The following is a 25802-nucleotide window of genomic DNA, read 5'->3' on the forward strand; positions in this document are numbered from 1 at the left end:
GGCCAACACACAAGAGGAGAGAGAAAGAGAGAGAAAAAAATGGGAGGAAAGCAAGCAACTGACCACCTGGAGTCATCCTCCTGAATCCAACCTTCCGCTGCGGAGGAGACACCGTTCCTGACCAGAGAAATGAGCAACCTCTGAAAATAGGGACCTTTTCTCCCCCGTAACCACAGCTAGTCAGGAACCTTTTCATAGAAACCCAGCCCTAGCTTAGTGGGCTTCCCAACCTGGACTCAGGTTGGGCGTGAGCAAAGCCCTCACCAAACCAGACACTTATCTCACTGACAGAGGCGTCTCCTCGGCTTTCAGATAGACGGCTTTTGCGTGGCATCAACAATGCTCAGAGTCTCGACGCTCTCGCTCGCTTTCCATCGCATGAGGGCAGTAGACTCTGACGCGTGACTTCGTTTCTCTTGGTACTAAACCCAGCGGGAGGAGGGAACGAAAAAAATTAGCATCTTCATCTGCAATGTCGCGTGGTCTCCTTCATTTCACATCTCCCATATCCCACGGTTCCACCCTCAACCCATCTCCCATTACTACGTTACAACTGCAACTAGAAGGCACCCATTGTAATGGCACCCAAAATACTCACTTTGCTCAGGAGACTCTTGTCCCTTCCCCAGCCTTAATCTCAGAGCCTCGTGATTAACGAGGAAGCACACGGCCTGTGAAGAAAACTACAGCGAGTACAGACGAGGAATTCAAAGCACTGACCTCTTACTCACAGCCAGCGATGCAGAAGGCAGAAACATGAGGACTATTCATGTCTCCTTAGAAGGATGTTCAGGCTGCTCAGGTCCACTTCCGCCATATTCTTGTGCAGCTAGGGCTCCTGAACGATTCCTCTGCAAACTAATAAAGCCAAGCAAGAACTATCACTACACAGAGCTCTATTGGTGCTGGAAATCTTGCCCTCATCGCGGCCTCCCTCTCCAATCCCATCTACATCGGCCCCGCTCAATGAACACAGACCGAGTTAACACCGACAGTCACAGCCCTGCCTGGTTTTCGCCCCCTCCTACTTTTCCATGGCTCCCAAGACCTGGCTTGTGGGGATGCACACCTAGCACGCATGCCCATGTCCTACAAAGGGAGACGGCATGAGGACAGGAGAGGAAAGAGAGTGAGAAAGTTGGCCAACACACAAGAGGAGAGAGAAAGAGAGAGAAAAAATGGGAGGAAAGCAAGCAACTGACCACCTGGAGTCATCCTCCTGAATCCAACCTTCCGCTGCGGAGGAGACACCGTTCCTGACCAGAGAAATGAGCAACCTCTGAAAATAGGGACCTTTTCTCCCCCGTAACCACAGCTAGTCAGGAACCTTTTCATAGAAACCCAGCTCTAGCTTAGTGGGCTTCCCAACCTGGACTCAGGTTGGGCGTGAGCAAAGCCCTCACCAAACCAGACACTTATCTCACTGACAGAGGCGTCTCCTCGGCTTTCAGATAGACTGCTTTTGCGTGGCATCAACAATGCTCAGAGTCTCGACGCTCTCGCTCGCTTTCCATCGCATGAGGGCAGTAGACTCTGACGCGTGACTTCGTTTCTCTTGGTACTAAACCCAGCGGGAGGAGGGAACGAAAAAAATTAGCATCTTCATCTGCAATGTCGCGTGGTCTCCTTCATTTCACATCTCCCATATCCCACGGTTCCACCCTCAACCCATCTCCCATTACTACGTTACAACTGCAACTAGAAGGCACCCATTGTAATGGCACCCAAAATACTCACTTTGCTCAGGAGACTCTTGTCCCTTCCCCAGCCTTAATCTCAGAGCCTCGTGATTAACGAGGAAGCACACGGCCTGTGAAGAAAACTACAGCGAGTACAGACGAGGAATTCAAAGCACTGACCTCTTACTCACAGCCAGCGATGCAGAAGGCAGAAACATGAGGACTATTCATGTCTCCTTAGAAGGATGTTCAGGCTGCTCAGGTCCACTTCCGCCATATTCTTGTGCAGCTAGGGCTCCTGAACGATTCCTCTGCAAACTAATAAAGCCAAGCAAGAACTATCACTACACAGAGCTCTATTGGTGCTGGAAATCTTGCCCTCATCGCGGCCTCCCTCTCCAATCCCATCTACATCGGCCCCGCTCAATGAACACAGACCGAGTTAACACAGACAGTCACAGCCCTGCCTGGTTTTCGCCCCCTCCTACTTCTCCATGGCTCCCAAGACCTGGCTTGTGGGGATGCACACCTAGCACGCATGCCCATGTCCTACAAAGGGAGACGGCATGAGGACAGGAGAGGAAAGAAAGTGAGAAAGTTGGCCAACACACAAGAGGAGAGAGAAAGAGAGAGAAAAAAATGGGAGGAAAGCAAGCAACTGACCACCTGGAGTCATCCTCCTGAATCCAACCTTCCGCTGCGGAGGAGACACCGTTCCTGACCAGAGAAATGAGCAACCTCTGAAAATAGGGACCTTTTCTCCCCCGTAACCACAGCTAGTCAGGAACCTTTTCATAGAAACCCAGCCCTAGCTTAGTGGGCTTCCCAACCTGGACTCAGGTTGGGCGTGAGCAAAGCCCTCACCAAACCAGACACTTATCTCACTGACAGAGGCGTCTCCTCGGCTTTCAGATAGACGGCTTTTGCGTGGCATCAACAATGCTCAGAGTCTCGACGCTCTCGCTCGCTTTCCATCGCATGAGGGCAGTAGACTCTGACGCGTGACTTCGTTTCTCTTGGTACTAAACCCAGCGGGAGGAGGGAACGAAAAAAATTAGCATCTTCATCTGCAATGTCGCGTGGTCTCCTTCATTTCACATCTCCCATATCCCACGGTTCCACCCTCAACCCATCTCCCATTACTACGTTACAACTGCAACTAGAAGGCACCCATTGTAATGGCACCCAAAATACTCACTTTGCTCAGGAGACTCTTGTCCCTTCCCCAGCCTTAATCTCAGAGCCTCGTGATTAACGAGGAAGCACACGGCCTGTGAAGAAAACTACAGCGAGTACAGACGAGGAATTCAAAGCACTGACCTCTTACTCACAGCCAGCGATGCAGAAGGCAGAAACATGAGGACTATTCATGTCTCCTTAGAAGGATGTTCAGGCTGCTCAGGTCCACTTCCGCCATATTCTTGTGCAGCTAGGGCTCCTGAACGATTCCTCTGCAAACTAATAAAGCCAAGCAAGAACTATCACTACACAGAGCTCTATTGGTGCTGGAAATCTTGCCCTCATCGCGGCCTCCCTCTCCAATCCCATCTACATCGGCCCCGCTCAATGAACACAGACCGAGTTAACACAGACAGTCACAGCCCTGCCTGGTTTTCGCCCCCTCCTACTTCTCCATGGCTCCCAAGACCTGGCTTGTGGGGATGCACACCTAGCACGCATGCCCATGTCCTACAAAGGGAGACGGCATGAGGACAGGAGAGGAAAGAAAGTGAGAAAGTTGGCCAACACACAAGAGGAGAGAGAAAGAGAGAGAAAAAAATGGGAGGAAAGCAAGCAACTGACCACCTGGAGTCATCCTCCTGAATCCAACCTTCCGCTGCGGAGGAGACACCGTTCCTGACCAGAGAAATGAGCAACCTCTGAAAATAGGGACCTTTTCTCCCCCGTAACCACAGCTAGTCAGGAACCTTTTCATAGAAACCCAGCCCTAGCTTAGTGGGCTTCCCAACCTGGACTCAGGTTGGGCGTGAGCAAAGCCCTCACCAAACCAGACACTTATCTCACTGACAGAGGCGTCTCCTCGGCTTTCAGATAGACGGCTTTTGCGTGGCATCAACAATGCTCAGAGTCTCGACGCTCTCGCTCGCTTTCCATCGCATGAGGGCAGTAGACTCTGACGCGTGACTTCGTTTCTCTTGGTACTAAACCCAGCGGGAGGAGGGAACGAAAAAAATTAGCATCTTCATCTGCAATGTCGCGTGGTCTCCTTCATTTCACATCTCCCATATCCCACGGTTCCACCCTCAACCCATCTCCCATTACTACGTTACAACTGCAACTAGAAGGCACCCATTGTAATGGCACCCAAAATACTCACTTTGCTCAGGAGACTCTTGTCCCTTCCCCAGCCTTAATCTCAGAGCCTCGTGATTAACGAGGAAGCACACGGCCTGTGAAGAAAACTACAGCGAGTACAGACGAGGAATTCAAAGCACTGACCTCTTACTCACAGCCAGCGATGCAGAAGGCAGAAACATGAGGACTATTCATGTCTCCTTAGAAGGATGTTCAGGCTGCTCAGGTCCACTTCCGCCATATTCTTGTGCAGCTAGGGCTCCTGAACGATTCCTCTGCAAACTAATAAAGCCAAGCAAGAACTATCACTACACAGAGCTCTATTGGTGCTGGAAATCTTGCCCTCATCGCGGCCTCCCTCTCCAATCCCATCTACATCGGCCCCGCTCAATGAACACAGACCGAGTTAACACCGACAGTCACAGCCCTGCCTGGTTTTCGCCCCCTCCTACTTCTCCATGGCTCCCAAGACCTGGCTTGTGGGGATGCACACCTAGCACGCATGCCCATGTCCTACAAAGGGAGACGGCATGAGGACAGGAGAGGAAAGAGAGTGAGAAAGTTGGCCAACACACAAGAGGAGAGAGAAAGAGAGAGAAAAAATGGGAGGAAAGCAAGCAACTGACCACCTGGAGTCATCCTCCTGAATCCAACCTTCCGCTGCAGAGGAGACACCGTTCCTGACCAGAGAAATGAGCAACCTCTGAAAATAGGGACCTTTTCTCCCCCGTAACCACAGCTAGTCAGGAACCTTTTCATAGAAACCCAGCCCTAGCTTAGTGGGCTTCCCAACCTGGACTCAGGTTGGGCGTGAGCAAAGCCCTCACCAAACCAGACACTTATCTCACTGACAGAGGCGTCTCCTCGGCTTTCAGATAGACGGCTTTTGCGTGGCATCAACAACGCTCAGAGTCTCGACGCTCTCGCTCGCTTTCCATCGCATGAGGGCAGTAGACTCTGACGCGTGACTTCGTTTCTCTTGGTACTAAACCCAGCGGGAGGAGGGAACGAAAAAAATTAGCATCTTCATCTGCAATGTCGCGTGGTCTCCTTCATTTCACATCTCCCATATCCCACGGTTCCACCCTCAACCCATCTCCCATTACTACGTTACAACTGCAACTAGAAGGCACCCATTGTAATGGCACCCAAAATACTCACTTTGCTCAGGAGACTCTTGTCCCTTCCCCAGCCTTAATCTCAGAGCCTCGTGATTAACGAGGAAGCACACGGCCTGTGAAGAAAACTACAGCGAGTACAGACGAGGAATTCAAAGCACTGACCTCTTACTCACAGCCAGCGATGCAGAAGGCAGAAACATGAGGACTATTCATGTCTCCTTAGAAGGATGTTCAGGCTGCTCAGGTCCACTTCCGCCATATTCTTGTGCAGCTAGGGCTCCTGAACGATTCCTCTGCAAACTAATAAAGCCAAGCAAGAACTATCACTACACAGAGCTCTATTGGTGCTGGAAATCTTGCCCTCATCGCTGCCTCCCTCTCCAATCCCATCTACATCGGCCCCGCTCAATGAACACAGACCGAGTTAACACCGACAGTCACAGCCCTGCCTGGTTTTCGCCCCCTCCTACTTTTCCATGGCTCCCAAGACCTGGCTTGTGGGGATGCACACCTAGCACGCATGCCCATGTCCTACAAAGGGAGACAGCATGAGGACAGGAGAGGAAAGAGAGTGAGAAAGTTGGCCAACACACAAGAGGAGAGAGAAAGAGAGAGAAAAAATGGGAGGAAAGCAAGCAACTGACCACCTGGAGTCATCCTCCTGAATCCAACCTTCCGCTGCGGAGGAGACACCGTTCCTGACCAGAGAAATGAGCAACCTCTGACCTTTTCTCCCCCGTAACCACAGCTAGTCAGGAACCTTTTCATAGAAACCCAGCCCTAGCTTAGTGGGCTTCCCAACCTGGACTCAGGTTGGGCGTGAGCAAAGCCCTCACCAAACCAGACACTTATCTCACTGACAGAGGCGTCTCCTCGGCTTTCAGATAGACGGCTTTTGCGTGGCATCAACAACGCTCAGAGTCTCGACGCTCTCGCTCGCTTTCCATCGCATGAGGGCAGTAGACTCTGACGCGTGACTTCGTTTCTCTTGGTACTAAACCCAGCGGGAGGAGGGAACGAAAAAAATTAGCATCTTCATCTGCAATGTCGCGTGGTCTCCTTCATTTCACATCTCCCATATCCCACGGTTCCACCCTCAACCCATCTCCCATTACTACGTTACAACTGCAACTAGAAGGCACCCATTGTAATGGCACCCAAAATACTCACTTTGCTCAGGAGACTCTTGTCCCTTCCCCAGCCTTAATCTCAGAGCCTCGTGATTAACGAGGAAGCACACGGCCTGTGAAGAAAACTACAGCGAGTACAGACGAGGAATTCAAAGCACTGACCTCTTACTCACAGCCAGCGATGCAGAAGGCAGAAACATGAGGACTATTCATGTCTCCTTAGAAGGATGTTCAGGCTGCTCAGGTCCACTTCCGCCATATTCTTGTGCAGCTAGGGCTCCTGAACGATTCCTCTGCAAACTAATAAAGCCAAGCAAGAACTATCACTACACAGAGCTCTATTGGTGCTGGAAATCTTGCCCTCATCGCTGCCTCCCTCTCCAATCCCATCTACATCGGCCCCGCTCAATGAACACAGACCGAGTTAACACCGACAGTCACAGCCCTGCCTGGTTTTCGCCCCCTCCTACTCCTCCATGGCTCCCAAGACCTGGCTTGTGGGGATGCACACCTAGCACGCATGCCCATGTCCTACAAAGGGAGACAGCATGAGGACAGGAGAGGAAAGAGAGTGAGAAAGTTGGCCAACACACAAGAGAAGAGAGAAAGAGAGAGAAAAAATGGGAGGAAAGCAAGCAACTGACCACCTGGAGTCATCCTCCTGAATCCAACCTTCCGCTGCGGAGGAGACACCGTTCCTGACCAGAGAAATGAGCAACCTCTGAAAATAGGGACCTTTTCTCCCCCGTAACCACAGCTAGTCAGGAACCTTTTCATAGAAACCCAGCCCTAGCTTAGTGGGCTTCCCAACCTGGACTCAGGTTGGGCGTGAGCAAAGCCCTCACCAAACCAGACACTTATCTCACTGACAGAGGCGTCTCCTCGGCTTTCAGATAGACGGCTTTTGCGTGGCATCAACAACGCTCAGAGTCTCGACGCTCTCGCTCGCTTTCCATCGCATGAGGGCAGTAGACTCTGACGCGTGACTTCGTTTCTCTTGGTACTAAACCCAGCTGGAGGAGGGAACGAAAAAAATTAGCATCTTCATCTGCAATGTCGCGTGGTCTCCTTCATTTCACATCTCCCATATCCCACGGTTCCACCCTCAACCCATCTCCCATTACTACGTTACAACTGCAACTAGAAGGCACCCATTGTAATGGCACCCAAAATACTCACTTTGCTCAGGAGACTCTTGTCCCTTCCCCAGCCTTAATCTCAGAGCCTCGTGATTAACGAGGAAGCACACGGCCTGTGAAGAAAACTACAGCGAGTACAGACGAGGAATTCAAAGCACTGACCTCTTACTCACAGCCAGCGATGCAGAAGGCAGAAACATGAGGACTATTCATGTCTCCTTAGAAGGATGTTCAGGCTGCTCAGGTCCACTTCCGCCATATTCTTGTGCAGCTAGGGCTCCTGAACGATTCCTCTGCAAACTAATAAAGCCAAGCAAGAACTATCACTACACAGAGCTCTATTGGTGCTGGAAATCTTGCCCTCATCGCTGCCTCCCTCTCCAATCCCATCTACATCGGCCCCGCTCAATGAACACAGACCGAGTTAACACCGACAGTCACAGCCCTGCCTGGTTTTCGCCCCCTCCTACTTCTCCATGGCTCCCAAGACCTGGCTTGTGGGGATGCACACCTAGCACGCATGCCCATGTCCTACAAAGGGAGACGGCATGAGGACAGGAGAGGAAAGAGAGTGAGAAAGTTGGCCAACACACAAGAGGAGAGAGAAAGAGAGAGAAAAAATGGGAGGAAAGCAAGCAACTGACCACCTGGAGTCATCCTCCTGAATCCAACCTTCCGCTGCGGAGGAGACACCGTTCCTGACCAGAGAAATGAGCAACCTCTGAAAATAGGGACCTTTTCTCCCCCGTAACCACAGCTAGTCAGGAACCTTTTCATAGAAACCCAGCCCTAGCTTAGTGGGCTTCCCAACCTGGACTCAGGTTGGGCGTGAGCAAAGCCCTCACCAAACCAGACACTTATCTCACTGACAGAGGCGTCTCCTCGGCTTTCAGATAGACGGCTTTTGCGTGGCATCAACAATGCTCAGAGTCTCGACGCTCTCGCTCGCTTTCCATCGCATGAGGGCAGTAGACTCTGACGCGTGACTTCGTTTCTCTTGGTACTAAACCCAGCGGGAGGAGGGAACGAAAAAAATTAGCATCTTCATCTGCAATGTCGCGTGGTCTCCTTCATTTCACATCTCCCATATCCCACGGTTCCACCCTCAACCCATCTCCCATTACTACGTTACAACTGCAACTAGAAGGCACCCATTGTAATGGCACCCAAAATACTCACTTTGCTCAGGAGACTCTTGTCCCTTCCCCAGCCTTAATCTCAGAGCCTCGTGATTAACGAGGAAGCACACGGCCTGTGAAGAAAACTACAGCGAGTACAGACGAGGAATTCAAAGCACTGACCTCTTACTCACAGCCAGCGATGCAGAAGGCAGAAACATGAGGACTATTCATGTCTCCTTAGAAGGATGTTCAGGCTGCTCAGGTCCACTTCCGCCATATTCTTGTGCAGCTAGGGCTCCTGAACGATTCCTCTGCAAACTAATAAAGCCAAGCAAGAACTATCACTACACAGAGCTCTGTTGGTGCATCGAGTCTTGCCCTCAGCCCTGCCTCCCTCTCCAGTCCCATCTACATCGGCCCCGCTCAATGAACAGAGACCGAGTAAACACAGACAGTCACAGCTCCACTTTAGCGCCCACTGCCCCGCATGGTTTTCGTCCGCTCCTACTTCTCCATGGCTCTCAAGACCTGGCCTGTGGGGATGCACACCTAGCACGCCTGACCGTGTCCTATAAAGGGTTCGTGGTGGGGAGGAAGAAGAGAGAGGGGCTGAGGGGCCCCATGGGTGGAGGGTGGGACTGGGGGAAGGGTAGGGATGGGGGTGCAGGTTGGGGAAAGTTGGAGAAAGGAGAAAACGGCACTGGGGGGCCCACAGATCTAGGGACAGAGTGGGGTGCAGGTTGCGTTGGGCTGGGGGTGTTGGGAGGGAGAAGAAAAGGGGGCTGAGGGGCCCAACAAATGGGGGGATGAACTGGGGGGGCTGTTGGGGAAGAAGGGGGGCTGAGCAGTCCCTACAGCTGGAGGCATGGATGGAGACGCAGGTTGTTGTGAGCTGGAAGAATGTTGGAGAGAGATGGGGGCTGAGGAGTCCCATGAGTGGAGAAATGAACTGAGGGATACAGGCATGTGGGTTGGGGAAAGTTGTTGCAGGCTGGGGGGTGTTGGGGAGGAAGGGGGGCTGAGGGCGCTATGAGAGGAGGCATGGATGGGGGGGAAAGGTAGGGATGGGGTGCAGTTTGGGGTGGCCTAGGAGGTGTTGGAGGGAGAAGAAAGGAGGACTGAGGGGCCCAACGGATGGGGGGGGATAGACGGGAGCGGGTTGGTTTGGGCTGGAGGAACGGGGGTGTGGGTTGGAGAAGGTTGCAGGCGTGGGGGGGGGGTGCGTGGGTGGGTTGGGGACCAGGTTGGGGCCGGCTGGGAGTGTGGGGGGATCGGGTGCGGGGGGGACGAGGAAGGTCTTGGCGGGCTGGGGGTGTGGAGGGGGACGAGGAATGTCGCGGCGGGCTGGGAGGTGTGGGAGGGCGCGAGGAAAGTCGCGGCGGGCTGTGGGTGCGGGTTAGAGAAGGTTGCGGCAGGCTGGGGGTGTGGATTAGAGAAGGTTGCGGCAGGCTGGGGGTGCGGGGGGCGTGCTGAGGGTGCGGGGGGCAAGGAAGGTCGTGGCAGGCTGGGGGTGCGGGGGCGGGTCAGAGAAGGTTGTGGTGGGCTAGGGATGCGGGGCGCGCTGGGGGTGCGGATTAGAGAAGGTTGCGGCGGGCTGAGGGTGCGGGGGAACGGGGGGGCGAGGAAGGTCGTGGCGGGGGTATGGGGGGCGGGCGGGTTAGAGAAGGTTGTGGCGGGCTGGGGATGCGGGGGGACGGGAGGTGGGCTGGGGGGGCAGGTTAGAGAAGGTCGCGGCGGGCTGGCGGTGCGGGGGGTTGGGGAGGTGCGGGTTAGAGGTTGCGGCGGGCTGGGGGTGCGGGAGGGAGTTTGCGGCGGGCTGGTGGTGCGGGTTAGAGAAGGTTGCGGGGGAACAAGGCTAGGGGTGCGGGGGGAGGTCGCAGCAGGCTGGGGGTGTGGGGGGACGGGGGACAGGCTGGGGTTGCGGGGGGGAGGAATGTTGCGGCGGGCTGGGGGTGAGGAAGGTCACGGCGGACTGGGGGGACGAGGAAGGTCGCAGCAGGCTGGAGGTACAGGGGGAGACGGACTGGGGGTGCGAGGAAGTTTGCGGCGGGCTGGGGGTGCGGGGGGACGGAGGGCACGCTGGGGTCGAGGAAGGTCGCAGCGGACTGGGGGTGCAGGGGGGACGAGGAAGGTCGCGGCAGGCTGGGGGTGTGGGGGGACGGGGGGTTGCAGCGGGCTGGGGGTGCGGGGGGACGGGGGCAGGCTGGGGGGATGGGTTAGAGAAGGTTGCGGCCCGCTGGGGGAGTTGGGGGTGCGGGGGGCGAGCTGGGAGTGCAGGGGGGAGGTTGCGGCGGGCGGGTTAGACAAGGTTGCGGCCCGCTGGGGGTGCGGGAGGGGCGAGGAAGGTCGCGGCGGGCTGGGGGTGCGGGGGCCAGGTTGGGGAAGGTTACGGTGAGTTGGGGACTGGGGAAGCGGGTTGGGGCAGACTGGGGGTGCGGATTAGAGAAGGTCGCGGCGGGCTGGGAATGCGGGGGGGGCGAGGGAGGTTGCGAGGTAGGGGGGCATGCTGGGGGCGGGTTAGAGAAGGTTGCAGCGGGCTGGGAGTGCGGGGGGGACAAGGAAGGTCGCAGCGGGCTGGGGGTGCAGGGGGAGATTGCGGTGGGCTGGGGGGCGGGGAAGGTCGTGGCGGGCTCGGGGGTGGGGGGACGGGGGATGGGCTGGGGGGAAGAATGTTGCGACGGGCTACGGGTGCGGGGGGACCGGGGGCACGCTGGGGGCGAGGAAGGTCGCGGCAGACTGGGGGTGCGGGGGGGGGGACGAGGAAGGTCGCATCAGGCTGGGGGTGCGGGGGGACGGAGGACGCGCTGGGGGCAAGGAAGGTCGCAGCGGACTGGGGGTGCGGGGGGGACGAGGAAGGTCGCATCAGGCTCAGGGTGCGAGGAAGGTTGCGGCGGGCTGGAGGTGCGGGGGGACGGAGGACGTGCTGGGGGCGAGGAAGGTCGCAGCAGACTGGGGGTGCGGGGGGGACGAGGAAGGTGGCTGCAGGCTGGGAGTGTGGGGGGACGGGGGGTTGCAGCGGGCTGGGGCTGCGGGGGGGACGAGGAAGGTCGTGGTAGGCTGGGGGTGTGGGGGAACAGGGGGTTGCAGCGGGGTTGCAGCAGGCTTGGGGTGCGGGGGGGGCGGGTTAGAGAAGGTTGCGGCCCGCTGGGGGTGCGGGGGGCAAGGAAGGTTGCGGCGGGCTGAGGGTGCGGGGGGACGGGGGTGAAGGGGGGCAGACTGGGGGTGCGGATTAGAGAAGGTCGCGGCGAGCTGGGGGTGGGGGGCAGGCTGGGGGCGGGTTACAGAGGGCTGCTGCGGGCTGGGGGTGCGGGGGGGGAGGGAGGTTGCGGGGGGAGGGCGGTGCGGGGGGACGAGGAAGGTTGGGGCGGGCTGGGGGGGCGCGGAGGGAGGAGGAAGGTTGGGGCGGGGGACCGAGGGAGGTTGCGGCGGGCTAGGGGTGCGGGGGGGGACGAGGAAGGGCGCGACGGGCTGGGGATGCGGGGGGCGAGGGAGGTTGCGGGGGGAGGGGGCGGGTTAGAGAGGGTTGCGGCGGACTGGGAGTGCGGGGGGCGAGGGAGGTTGCGGGGGGAGGGGGCGGGTTAGAGAGGGTTGCGGCGGGCTGGGGGGCGAGGGAGGTTGCGGGGAGAGGGGAGCAGGCTGGGGGCGGGTTACAGAGGGTTGCGGCGGGCTGGGGGTGCGGGGGGGGACGAGGAAGGTCGCGGTAGGCTGGGGGTGTGGGGGAACAGGGGGTTGCAGCAGGCTTGGGGTGCGGGTTAGAGAGGGTTGCGGCGGGCTGGGGGGGCGAGGGAGGTTGCGGGGAGAGGGGAGCAGGCTGGGGGCGGGTTACAGAGGGTTGCGGCGGGCTGGGGGTGCGGGGGGGGGGGACGAGGAAGGTCGCGGTAGGCTGGGGGTGTGGGGGAACAGGGGGTTGCAGCAGGCTTGGGGTGCGGGTTAGAGAGGGTTGCGGCGGGCTGGGGGGGCGAGGGAGGTTGCGGGGAGAGGGGAGCAGGCTGGGGGCGGGTTACAGAGGGTTGCGGCGGGCTGGGGGTGCGGGGGGGAGACGAGGAAGGTCGCGGTAGGCTGGGGGTGTGGGGGAACAGGGGGTTGCAGCAGGCTTGGGGTGCGGGTTAGAGAGGGTTGCGGCGGGCTGGGGGGGCGAGGGAGGTTGCGGGGAGAGGGGAGCAGGCTGGGAGCGGGTTACAGAGGGTTGCGGCGGGCTGGGGGTGCGGGGGGACGAGGAAGGTTGGGGCGGGCTGGGGGAGCGGGTTAGACAAGACCGTGGCGCGCTGGGGTCAGTGGCTGAGACGTGCCGGTACCAAACATACCCGAGAAAGCAGCACTCTATAAACTACAACTCCCAGGTTGCGTCGCTCATGACGGAAGCGACTGGCGCAGAACGGAAGCCGAGTCCCTGGCGTACCGCGGTTGGCGTCCAGACCGCTGATATCACTTCCTCTTCCAACAACTTCCGTTTCCGGCCCCGCTCTGCAAACGGAAGCTGTAATGCCAAAAGCGCCTCCCGCCCAAACAGAGGGCGCTGGGCCCCGCCCCGGTCGCTGCGAGAAGCGGGCACCGGACCCCGCCTCTCCCACGGTGCCGCTGGATCTGCGGTGGCTGATGGGAGTTGTAGGCCGGGGTATACTACATCTCCCACAAGCCTCTGCTTCATTCCTTCCCTCCGCCCCCCCCTTACCCCCCCAGCGGGGCTTAGCTGGGCACATGGCAATAGTGGGGGCTGTGGATGGGCGCCGAGGGTGGGGTCTTACGGGGGTGGGGGGGTGTCCTGAGGAGGATTGAGGCTGAGGGGCAGGTGGGAGATGGGGGATAAGCACAGGCTTCCGGCAGTTTTGGGGTGTCTGGTTGTGGCTAGGCCCATCTGGGTTGAAGTGGAGACAGGTTGCTTTAGGACCTGCTCAGGGGGCATGGGAATGGGCAGGAGCAGGAGGGATGCAGGGGATAGGGGAGAGTAGAAGATTTTGGATGAGGAGGATTGGGGTGCAGGGAATGAGAGGTTTATCTAGGTGAGTGGAGGAGGGTGAGTGCTGGGGGGGGTAGGAGCAAGAGCTGAAGTGGTTTCAGAGGAGGAAACTGAGGCACATAAGCCAAGGAGGGAAAGCATAGTTGATGGGGGGGGGGTGGCTAAGGGTGCCCCACTGTAACCTACTGTCCCCAGTCATGGGAGGGGTCACCCATCCCCCTCACTGTGAAGTTGGCTGCTCCCACTGGCAGCACAGCTCAGGGATGCTCCCTCTGTGATTCGCTGTTGCACATATAGAGGGCACGTCTCATAGCAGCTTGTGCTTCTCACCACCCCCTGGCAGTTAGAAGTTTCTGGCTCCTCACTCCATGGGTGGGAGAAAGCACAAGACACTCCCATCGCCCCTGCCACCTCCAAACCTTTTTCTCCTCGATCCAAGCCCCTGCTTAGTGCCTTGCCCGTGACATCTCAACATAGAGATGGGGCAAAAGGGTACCTGCAAAAATCCTGGGATAGCTCCCCTCCAGCATGGTACATGTCGTCCAGAGTGAAGGGAAAGGGGAGTAGCCTGCCCCCTCTTCCCACATGTTTAGTAATTTGTGATGTAAAAAAACCTGCTGTGACAGTACAAATGGAGAAACAGATCTTTCTATACATTATTACAGAGATTAAGTGGCACTGTTATGCAAAGGTGCATTGGAGTTAGAGATGCTAGAATGCATAGTCCACCACCACACATTTTTATTTCAAAAAACACTACCAACCTATCAGAATACATCCTTACTCCTTAGAATAGGCTGCCAGTGTGATAAGCATGACTGAGATACTAAAGAACTCAGAGTTATATGTAGTTAAAATTGTCTGTATTGTTCCGTGGTGTGATGGTTCAGCTTCAACCGTGCTTGTTTCAGCCTCAAACGTGCTTGTTTCCCCAGCTGTAGAAGGTTAAGGATTACATCCTCCTCCTCCTGCCAGCCAGAATCTTGCGTCTGAAGCAGATTTCAAGGCAGTAATAGACCTTTAGGGTCACCGCTTTGTTGTAGGTTTAAAATTAGCATTTTTAAATAAGTAAAAGAATGAAATAATTGTTTTCTCTTGCATTGCAATTTGATGTTCCTGTTCAAATATTCTGTGTAAATCAATCCTGTTTTGTGCATGAATGAGGAGTGTGTGTGTTAGAAGATAAGTGTGAAGGCAATCACCAGACCAAATGTTCTAGGGAGGACAGGCAAAGGCGCCAGGAGATTACAACATGCCCCTATTGAGATATCAAAGGAGTGCAGATTGACGACTCTAAAAAATAAGGCAAGCACCTATCAGTCAAGATAGCTGTGATCAAAACCAGCATGGGGTAAGTCCCCGAGAGACTGATGAAGGAATAAAATAAGAATAATTTTAAAAAACAAGTGCTCATCAAACGGCAATTGATTACAGCATGACGATACAAAACTCATTGGTCCCAATGAAGTTAAGATCACTATATAAACAGGGTGCTTTGCCATGAAATTTTGGGTTTGTCTTGCCAAGACTTCCCCGGAGCATCGTGTCACAACCAACAGAACCTGGCTCCTCCCTACCCGTGATCAACCTAGCTGGCCACTAGGTTGCTCCGGACTCTGTACTGGTAACTACATCTACTGGTGGGACAGCGTGAGTGTGATTGAATGCATATGCTAAGTGTTGTATCTCCAATAAATGCAGCATACTGCCTTTTCCCCTGAAAAAGATCCTGTGTGCTTCTTATAAGCATAACACAGTAGTGGTGGGATACTGGAAGAAACAGGGGAAGGGAGGCATTCTGGGGAATACATTTTCAATGCCCAAGTGGGTCTTTGCAAACTTGTCAATAGGATGTATTTATGTATTTTTAATCACACCTCCAGCTGCACCAAATAGCACATAGGGCAGCACATTCTGCAAATAAAGGTAAGAGACTACAATTCCCCTGCTGCATCAAGACACACTGCACTAGAAGCACATGTGAGAAGCAGCAGCAGCTTTAAGTCCTTGTTTCCCCCACATACACACACTGAATAGATCTGCACAGAGAGCTATAGATGTCTATGTCTCAGTCACCACTGGACACATGCAGGTGAACATGTCTATGAAGGGAGGCTGTAGACCAACAGGCAAGGAGAGAGAGCACGTTGGCCAACACCTTAGAGAGAAGTAATGAAGGAAGAACAAACAACACCTGTAGTCACCTTCCTGGTTCCAGGCCTCTGCTCGGGAGAACATGCTTCTCCCTGCCCTGGGAGATCAGAAACTCCCAAGATTGGGAAATTCTCCCCCTGCACCCAGAATGAGCAGGAAACCTTTTATTAGAAACCAAGCTGCAGCTAGAGGGAGCAGGAGTTTGTACTCAGCCTTTACCACACATTTATCTTAGGCTTTGTCTTCACTACCCGCCGATCCGGCGGGTAGCAATCGGTCTATCGGGGATCGGCTTACCGCGTCTAGTGAAGACGCGGTAAAATCGATCCCTGATCGCTCTGCCGTCGACTCCGGAAATCCACCTCGGCAAGAGGCGGCAGCGGAGTCGGCGGCAGCGGTCGACTTTCCCGCGTCCTCACCGCCAGGTAAGCCGACCTAAAATACGCAACTTCAGCTACGGTATTCACGTAGCTGAAGTTGCGTATCTTAGGTCGGACCCCCGCTGTAGTGTAGACCTAGCCTTAGAAGCCAGTCAGTGTAATGCACCGGTGATGTTCCCAGAGCAGCAGTGACACCCGGTGGGCAGTCAGGATAATGCACGGACTGCATCTGCCCTGGAGCAGCAGTGACACCCAGTGGACACACAGAGTAATGCACAAACTGTTTATTCAGGAGCAGCAGTGACACCGCTGGCTAGTCAGGGGTAATGCATGGACTGTCTCTTCTATTGAGCAGTGGTGACACCCAGTGGCAACTCAAAGTAATGCGCAGAGTGTATCTCAGGGAAAAAAACAGTAACACGCCGTGGCCAGCCGTGGGCAGCGCCAGCCTCTTCTGGTGGCAGCTGCAACCCTCTTTGCCATGAGGCCCTGCCCCTCCTGTGGCTCCACCCCCTGCTCCTCCTCAGTGAAGTGCCAGCCCCGCCTCCTCTCCTCCAAGGCCCTGGCCCATAGCCATGTCAGAGGCCAGAAGCCAGAGTCAGGCAGGGTGAGGCGGCTGCCACACTAGCTGATGTCAGAGTGCAGGCAGCCGCAGAGCTTCCCCATCTTGTCCTCCTGCTGCTTGGGACCCCAGGGCTCCTCAGCTCCCTACTGCCCTTTGACCTCTCACCACCCATAAGAGCCTTCCTGGTGCGGGGTCCAGCTACGGGGCCAGCACAGCCCTCAGGGAGCAGGATTCAGGAACCCAGGCCAGAGCACATCAGTCTGGGATGCTGTGCTGAGCCTTGGACCCTCCACCTGCCCTGGGTGATGCACCTTTGTGAGCGGACACACGGGCCAAGGGCTACTCTCGGTCCCCCCACTCACGTCCTCTGAAGCAAGCCAGAGTTGGTAGGGAGGAGGACTAGAGTGGCATGACCAGGGAAGCTCACCCAAGAAGGAAGAGAGCTGAGGACTGAGCAAGTTGCTCTCCACATAGTTACTGTACTTCAGGAAGCCTCCATAGCACCACACAAGTCCTTGAGAGGGGACAAACGACTCCCCCAAGCTTATCGTGCCTCACATAGATGCAAAGGCCTTTTCTCAGAGACCCACCCCATGCTGACAAGAGTTCTTGCAGTCCTCCCTCAATACTTAACTTAAGCAAATTTCTATTTGTTCTGACTCCACAGATCACTGTCTGGTTTCCATCTCCCTGGATGGTCTCAGGGTGGCTGCTCCTTTTGGTCTCTGCCACAGGTTGGTCATTCTCTCATCTACCCAAAATCAATAGGAACTGAAAAGAGAGAGAGAGAAAACACTTGCAAGTTAGGCAAGCACTGGTGCATGGAAGACTTAGACAGACAGAGACACACACACACACACACGTCACCTGGCTGCTACTCATTGGATCCCCTTCCCTATACCTCTTCAGCCTACCCAGGGCCTAAAATGCTCATCACTCATAAGGAACTATAACCAACCAGGTCTCTCCACACCCTCAGTCCACGACACCCAGGCCTGCCCAGGATGCTCTGGTTCTCTGAAGAAAGGAACGGTTGAGTATGGAACTGGAGAACAATGTGGTCTCCAGTGACTCTCACCAGATGACATGGAAGGACAGACCAGAAACTACAGAGCATCTCTACTTGCACGCAGGTCACCCTCCTTCACATTTAGTTATGGGGACGAGGGGGACACTTCCAGACAATTACCAGCCAAAGACACTTCTACTATCTCCTGTCATTGGATATGGGCAGGTGTAGAAACCTGTGGGGATGCAGATTTGGGTGTCAATAGCTCTGGGCCTAGATGGGTCATGTTAGGTATAGATTTACAGGTGGAGAGGCATGAAAGGAAGTGACTTATTGTTGCTGCTGTCTCTAGTCTAGTGGATGCGATCTAGAGCTGACGGGACCTGTCTGCTTCCCTGAAATTATGTTTTAAGTGCTTGGGTAGTCAGAGCCCTCTGAGAGAGCAGTGAGAGGCCATTCACAGGGAGCTGATCCCTGTGTGCAGGCCCTTGTACGGGGAGGTGGCAGAGGCCTTGCACCTGTGGTGTACCTAATGGTGTAATGGGAAAGGGGATTGTGGTTGAGAGCCTTCACAGCATTGCAAACTCCAATGATAACTTTCATATTTCTTCTTGGGTTGTGTTTAGGGTTTGGGTTTGAGGGTCAGAGTCCAGCCCTGTTGTGAAATGGAAAGCACACCTGAGCAAGTGCTTCATGGGCCCCCCACTGCCTATCAAACTTCTCCATCAATGAGCGGGAGTGAATCTCTTCCTGTCTTGGGTGTGTTGAGTTCACACAGGTTTTTTGCTCCCTCGGGGTGGGGTGTGGTCTTTGGCTGAAGGTGACATGGTTTGGTAGCCTTGAGGATGCTATGTTACTCCTGGGGGAATTCTGTGCCACTGTACATGTTCATAATTAATGAGCTGCACATATTTTTAATTTTTTGCTCAGAAAAAAAACTTCTGCTAGAAAGTTGCTGCAGTTCCACCTTTCCCCGCCCCCCTCCCCCCGAGGGCTCTGTGGCACTAGATCAGAGCAGCAGCTCCCAGGAGAAAACGTCTGCAGTTCCGCCTTTTGCCCACCAGAGGGCACTGTGGCGCTAGAACACAATAGCCGCTCCCAGCCAGCCTTTTTCACAGCACCTGTTGGGCCAGGTCAGGAGACGGGCTATGGGGAGACAGACAGGGTCTCATAAGGGCTAGTGAGGGAGGACAGACGGGGGCAGGGGCTGAATGGGAGTGGAGGTGCAGGGCCACATGGGCAGAGGGGGAGGGAAGCGCAGAGCTGAGCTACAGGGGGAAGGGGGTGGCTGAGCGGGTGCACAGACACACATGGGGACAGGGGGAGGAGGTGCAGGGCCAGATGGGGGGAGTGGATGTGAGAGTGGGGGTGAGTGACACATGGGGATGGGGGAGTGGGTGTCTAAGTGGGGGTGCACAGAAACATGGGGGTGCAGGGGCAGATCTGCCTCACTGAATGGGAGAGGCTAGGGGTCAGCCACAGTCTGCAGGGGGGAAGCTCCCTAACAGTTCCTCCCCCCCAAAAAAACAAAACAAAACAAAACAAAAAAACAAACACACCCTGTTCCATACTTTTTCCACACATACTCAACATGCCTCCAAGTTCACATCCAGGCTCCTTCCCAGCAATTACTTCCCTCTCCCTCAGCTCCTCCATTACTCCTGACTTCCCCATGCCTTTGCACTGCTTCTGAGGGATGCGGGAAATACGGTTCCATATTGTAGTTTTGTGATGTTATGAGTGTAATATCTCTCATTGAAAGATGACAGGGCCAGAAAAAGTTAATTAACTCACCGACTGACCTGACCCATGGGTGAACTTTAGAGACTGGCTAGGAAGATAGGTAAATGAATAGAGCTTTGAAACGTAAGTCTGTATTGTTAGAGGTAAAAGGGTAGATGTTTGCTCAGGGCTTGTGACATAGGCAAACTAGTTTTAATTCAAAGATCAAAAAAGAAATATTAACATTTATAATGATACTTAAGTGAAATAGTATCATTGGCTATATGTCTCTTTGAAGGTTGTGGTAACCTATATCTAAACTGTTTAATGGATAAATGATCCTGTGCTAATTGTCATGATGTTTAGAAGAAGGAAAGTTGAGCCTATTGTTTTCTCAGGCCAAAAGGCTGCTGGAAATATATAAAAACCTTGGGACACGATCCTTCTGCATCTCAGATCTGCTTTGGGTTTCAAGAGGGGGAAACCTTAAGCCACAAGGATTGAGATCCTCAGTCACTGACTGGAGTCATCCTGAATATAAACATTAAATTATAACCTATGGACTATATCTAAAAGAACTTTTGGCAACTACAAGCTCACCTCTGCTATGTATCTGAACCTCATGAATTAAATTCAAGTCTGTATGTATATTAATCTTTTAACCAACTCTCTCCTTTTTAAATTTTTTTTTAATTTAGTTAATAAAAATTGGCTATAAGCGTGTATTTTGGGTAAGATCTAAGTTATAATTAAACCTGGGTGTGTGGCTGATCCTTTGGGATTGGAAGAACCTTTTCTTTTATATGATAAGATTTTCAGTAATCATCATCATATCTGACGTGTGTGTCTGGACAGAGGCCTGAGGCTGGGTACTTTAAGGAAACTGCATTGTTTGAACTTCTAAGTAACCAGTGAAGTACTATAAAAGCTGTTCTGTGCTGGCTTGGTAAATCTAAGTATTAAAATATCCACCAGCGTTTGGGGTTTGTCTGCCCCGTTTTGTTTGCAGTTCACCCTGATTAAGTGACCTCAGCTGGCTCCCACGGGCAGCACCCTCACAACTTTATATCAATTACTCACAGTTCTGTATTAATATGCCTAGTAAGGAAATATTTGTCAAAAAAAATTCTGAATTTTTGTCTGCATTAGACATACTTGCCAACAGGTATTTTGAAATAAATGACCAAAAAATTGAAATGGGTGTGATTATATTGTGTTATTTTGACAAACAAAATATGCAGAATTTTGCAGAATTTTAAAATATTGTGCACAGAATTTTTTATTGCAGAATTTTAAATTTTTTGGCACAGAATTCCCCTAGGAGTAACACTCCTCTCTCCTTGAGTCAAGAGTCCCCAGCCCTCCTTCCCAGAGCTGGGTTCAGTGAACTCTCCCTCCCAGTATCTGGAGCCCTCAGCTCTCATTCCCAGAAATGGGTTCTGTTCCTTTCCTCCCTGCAAGAGCCAGTCTTGCTCCTTGCAGCACACACCTGCAGCTACTTCCTCACTCCTGCTACAGGAGCTCAGCCATCTGCCCTGTGTGAGCCCAGGCTCCCACCAGAGATCCCTTCCCCAGGGACTATCCCAGGAACCTGTCCCCTCCTCCCTTATTTCCCCAGGTCTCTCCTGAGTTAATCACAAGACCTCCTCAATTCTTATTTGCCCTCCCCATCTGGAGAGGAAAGCTTAACTTGTCTCACACGAACCTTAATTTTTCCAGCTATGGGTCTGATCCAAAGTAACCAATGCCCAGGCGGGGTGTCAAACAACCCATCATCCAGCAAGGGAGCTACAATGTAATGACTCACCTGCATGAGGCCACACCAGAGGAATTACTCAACCTTGCTTGGAGAGACTCAGCAATGCCCCCCAGACATGCCTGGACTTGTGCTGGGGATATAAAACAGGCAGAGTGGACACATACTGGGCCCTTCTCCTGCCCCCACCTATGCTGCAAGCAACCAAGACACCGAGAAGACGACAAGACTCCAACACAGGAGATTGGCCCAGGTTTAAGGAACAAACCTGTATATTAAGGATTGCAATATCCAGTGGGGTGAGAAAAACTGCTTAATCTAGTTGCTGCCCAGTCTAATGGAGTTGAGAGTTTAAACTGCATGCTTATATTTTATTTCTTTTGGTAACTAACTGACTTTCTGCCTATCACTTAAAATCTACCTTTTATAGTCAAACTTGTTTGATTGTTTATCTTTACCAGTGAGTTTGTACAAAGTGTGGGGCAAATCTGCTGAGGTTTGCAAAGGTTGGTGTAGGTCCACTTTCCATTGTTGAAGTGGTGAACCAATTAATACATTTGCACTGCCCCTCTTGAGCAGGGCAAGATGGTATATTCCTGGGGTACAGTGCTGGGAACTGGGGGGATATGGCTAGTGCCTTTCTCTGGGAGCATCCATGCAATCTAGCTGGGTGTGGGGCGCCACATGCAGTTGTGCTGAGTGATCACAACTCCTGTAGAGCTTGCTGCTGGTCACTAGCAAGGCATTGTGAGAAGCAGCCCAGACTGGTGAGAGTTCAGGGGGCACAGTCCCAGGCTGCACCCCTGGGGATCCCATCACAGACAGGGTGCACTCACTGCTAGTGGTACCTCTTCCTGGCCACTCTGGGGGATTAGCTCTACAGTTGCCATTAGCTCCTCACCTGGTGTCTCTCTCACCCTGGGGACCGGTCTCACTCCAGGAACGGTAGCTGCCTCTTCATGACCAGGCCCTCCAGCCAGGTCATCATCCATGTTTTCCCCCTCCCAGGGTTACCCAAAGTCCTTCTATGCAAATAGTCTCAGGAAGTCATCTCCTGTACTGCCCTGATGGTGCCACTTCCCCAGCAGACAGTAGGGGAACCTGGGTCTACCCTCTAGTCCAGGTTCCAGTCCAGGGACCCTCAACCCAGCAGTTCTGGGCTTTACTCTCCTAGTCTTCACTGCTCTTTCCCTAGACTACTTTCTACAATTCCTACCCCCCACCCTGGGAGTACCAGTTCCAAGCTCTCCACCCTAGTAACAACTCTCCTCACCCAGGAGCAGCCTCCAAACACTCCTCCTGCTTCCTGTTGCCAGCTTTATAGGCCCTGCCCAGCTGAGCCTGCTTGCAGTCAATTCCCTGCTCCCTGGCTCTTCCTCCAGGTGCAGCCTGTGGAGTTAATAGACCTGGCTAGTCACCTAAACCCCTTCCAGTCCTGGGTGGGGTGGACACCCCACCACAAAGCTCCACATTGGATGCCAGTTAAATATAGGATAATTACTGTTTGAGATTTACAAACATTAAAGAGCTTTGGTTATTGCTTGAAAACAAGTTACATTTGACATGCATTTTATAAACAATTGATTAATAACTTGGAGCTTCCCTGAAAGTTTTATTAATTAGGGCATGAATAATTAACAATCAAAGCCAGCATCTTCACTTTCTACATTATCCTGAATAAGGAGGATTTTTCGCTGCATATTTATATATTCACGATGAAACAAGTGATTATATGTTCTTATAGAGCAGTTGTAAGCTTTGCCACAGGAATAAGGCTATTGAAAAAGAAAAGCAAACAGCATGAGGCAGTGAAGTAGCTGCCAGCTCCGTAAAACCTCCATCTCACAAACAACCTACTAGTACATAGCTAGTGGAAAAGATTCTCTGTTTCCTAATTTGTAATATGGGGATGACAACACACTTTCCTTTGAATCTGTGAATGAAAAGCCCTCCACAGGGGCAGCCATTTTGATTATGCTAGCACATGACCCCAATTCCCGCGCACACACACCTTTGAAGGCTAGCTGCCTTGGTGCAGTTAGAAGCATTAAATACTAATTAACAGTTACTGGAAAACTTGATTCTGCTGCAGACTTTCTGTTCAGTGATTCCAAAGAGCTCTGATCTACATAGGCAGAAATTTGTCCTTTACATGACTGGCCCCATAAAGGTTTTGGCCCTGGCTCAATCAAATACTGGTGCACTCGAGCAGGGCTACACACTCATGCAGTCAGTGGGTGTTTCCAGGCCTAGGACTTTCCCCAGCACCTGGGGAATGGGCAGAGGAGGCACCAACTCCCAGGATACACCCAAGCTGGCAGCCATAGAGATGACCAGCTGTCCTCATGCGTCGCTCTCAGTACCGGGTTTACTACAGCACCCATGGCGCCATCGCACTGGGCCCACACTTAGAAGGGGTCCATAACGACACAAGCCCCAGCATCTTGGCAGTGGGTCCCTCTCCCAGGCTGGAGGCAGGGCCGGGCCTGGCTGCTTCTAGTGCAGACAGAGACTTGGCCAGTGGGGAGAGAGACAGGGTCGGCACCACCATGCTGTGCAACGGACACTTGACAAAATTACCGTACTTAGTGATGGAGATTGGGGGCGTTATGTCATTCAGTCATTCAACATTTCTTGACAAATTACCACGGGCCTCAAAATTTTTACCCTGGACACGTTGCTGATCCCTGGAGAGAGAGAGACCAGGCCCCTGGGACTCCTCCCTTCACACAGCTCCTTGGGACCCCCCAGCCCAGCTCCACAGAGACCCACTGTCCCCAGCCAAGCCCTGCAGAGGGGCTACTGACACAATGGTGTGTGTGTGTGGGGGGGGGGTGTCAGTGCTTCAATTGGTGGAGTTATACACAGGGCAGTGCCACAGCTGGCCACCAGAAGTCACTGCCCAAATGGTGTGGGGGAGGTCTACACACAGGTCATCCCCTGCCCCACCTGGGGTCACTCCCCCAAGGGGGGGAACCCAGCCCACTGCCCAAACTTTAACCTTAACCCTTCTTATGTTTTTATTGTGATGTTGTATTTACCATATTTAATACATTATTAAAAACAAATCTTAAGGAAATTATTTATGATCCTATGACTTCACTGGTGCCTGAATTGCTGGTTGTCACAAATGGCTACCTCTGAACCAGGGGAGGGGCAGACAGCTGTTCCTCCTGTCACAGTTTGCTACTCCTGTGAAATCTCTTTAAAATCTGGACACAAGTAAAACAAGATTTTGCTAATTTAGAACACATACATATTAAATTAGAACACTCTCATTTTATGAGTGTCCCAATTTAAAATAAAGATTTCACAGAAGTCAAAACTCTGACATGGTCCAACCCATCTGTCACAACTCCCTAGACCCAGGAATGGGAAATTGTGGGTGTAGCAAATGTGGCAGGACAGCCAAAAAAAAAAAAAAAAATCTAGGTGTCAGTAACTCCTAGTAGTAGGAAATTGGGACATCGAGCAGTTTGTGATGCTACAGCCCTGGCCCAGCTTTGCCCACCCCATTGAGCCAGTTTTGTGCCCTGCAGGTAGTCACTACGGTGTAACGTTGCCATGGTACTACAGAGAAGATGGTGGCACATTTCCCACTCCTGAGACACCAGGGGCCCCACCTGTTTGGGTTGCTGGCTGCCTGGCTCAGCTGGGCCCTAGGCTGCAGCTCTAGCTGGAGGCAGGCGGGGGCAGGTGGGGTTTGTTAGCCTCAGTCTCTGTGCTTAGTAGGCTGCTCTGGGTACAGGATGTGAGGAGGTTTGAGGGACCCCCCCCAGCCAGAGTCTTGCTGCCCAAGGAAGGTGAGACCTGTGGCAGGCTTTGGAGCAGGTGGTTCAGCAGCCAGAAGACCGCATGCTTGTACATCCCTGAGCAGCAGGTTGCGCACTGCATGTAGCAGTGCGGGGGGGCAGGTTCTGCTGGGTGGATGGTGCAGGAAACGGGCCCGGAGGTGACAGGGCCAACAGCGGGATAGCTCAGTGGTTGTCCCCTCCCCTTGCCTTTATCCCAAAGAAGTCTGCACCTAACCAGAATGCTCACATCCTCTGAAGGAAGCTAGAGGCAGTACAGACAAGGAGCAGAGTGCAATGACCAATTATTCACACCCAGTGATGTGGAAGGCAGAGAGTTGAGGCCTGAGCATCTCTGATTACAGGCTATTTGCCTTCCTGGAAGATAACCATAATTCAGGAAAACTAATACTTTCCCTTCCCTGGGCCATGACAACTCCCTGAGTGGGAAGCCAGGGCTCCCCCAACCTTCACATGCCCCAGTTAGATTCAAGGACTTTTTTCTCATGGACCCACCCCATGCTAACATAACACGTTTCTCTCCATAGACAAGGGTGTTTGCAGCACTCTTTCAATACTTAGCTTAAGCAAATTTCCATTTGCACCTACTCCACAGCTCGCTGTCTGGTTTCCATTTCTCTGAATGGGCTCAGGTTGCCTGCTCCTTCTCCTGGTCTCTCCTCCAGGTTGGCCATTCTCTTATCTGCCCAATGTCATTAAGAACTGAAAAGAGAACGTAGGCCAGCACTGGCGTGTGGAGGACAGACATGGGCAATAGGGTCACCTGGCTTCTGCTTCCTGGAGCCCCCTTCCCTAGTCCCCTCCAGCCTAGCCAGTGCTTGAAGTGATCAGCTCTGGTAAGGGACTATAGTCCTGCAGGTCTCTCCCTACCCCCATCCCATCCCATCCCATGCCTGGCCAGGATCCTCAGGTCCTCTGAAGGACCAGAAGATGGTTTTCTT

The sequence above is a fragment of the Emys orbicularis genome, chromosome 25 (assembly GCF_028017835.1).
Source record: "Emys orbicularis isolate rEmyOrb1 chromosome 25, rEmyOrb1.hap1, whole genome shotgun sequence".
NCBI classification, from domain to species: domain Eukaryota; kingdom Metazoa; phylum Chordata; order Testudines; family Emydidae; genus Emys; species Emys orbicularis.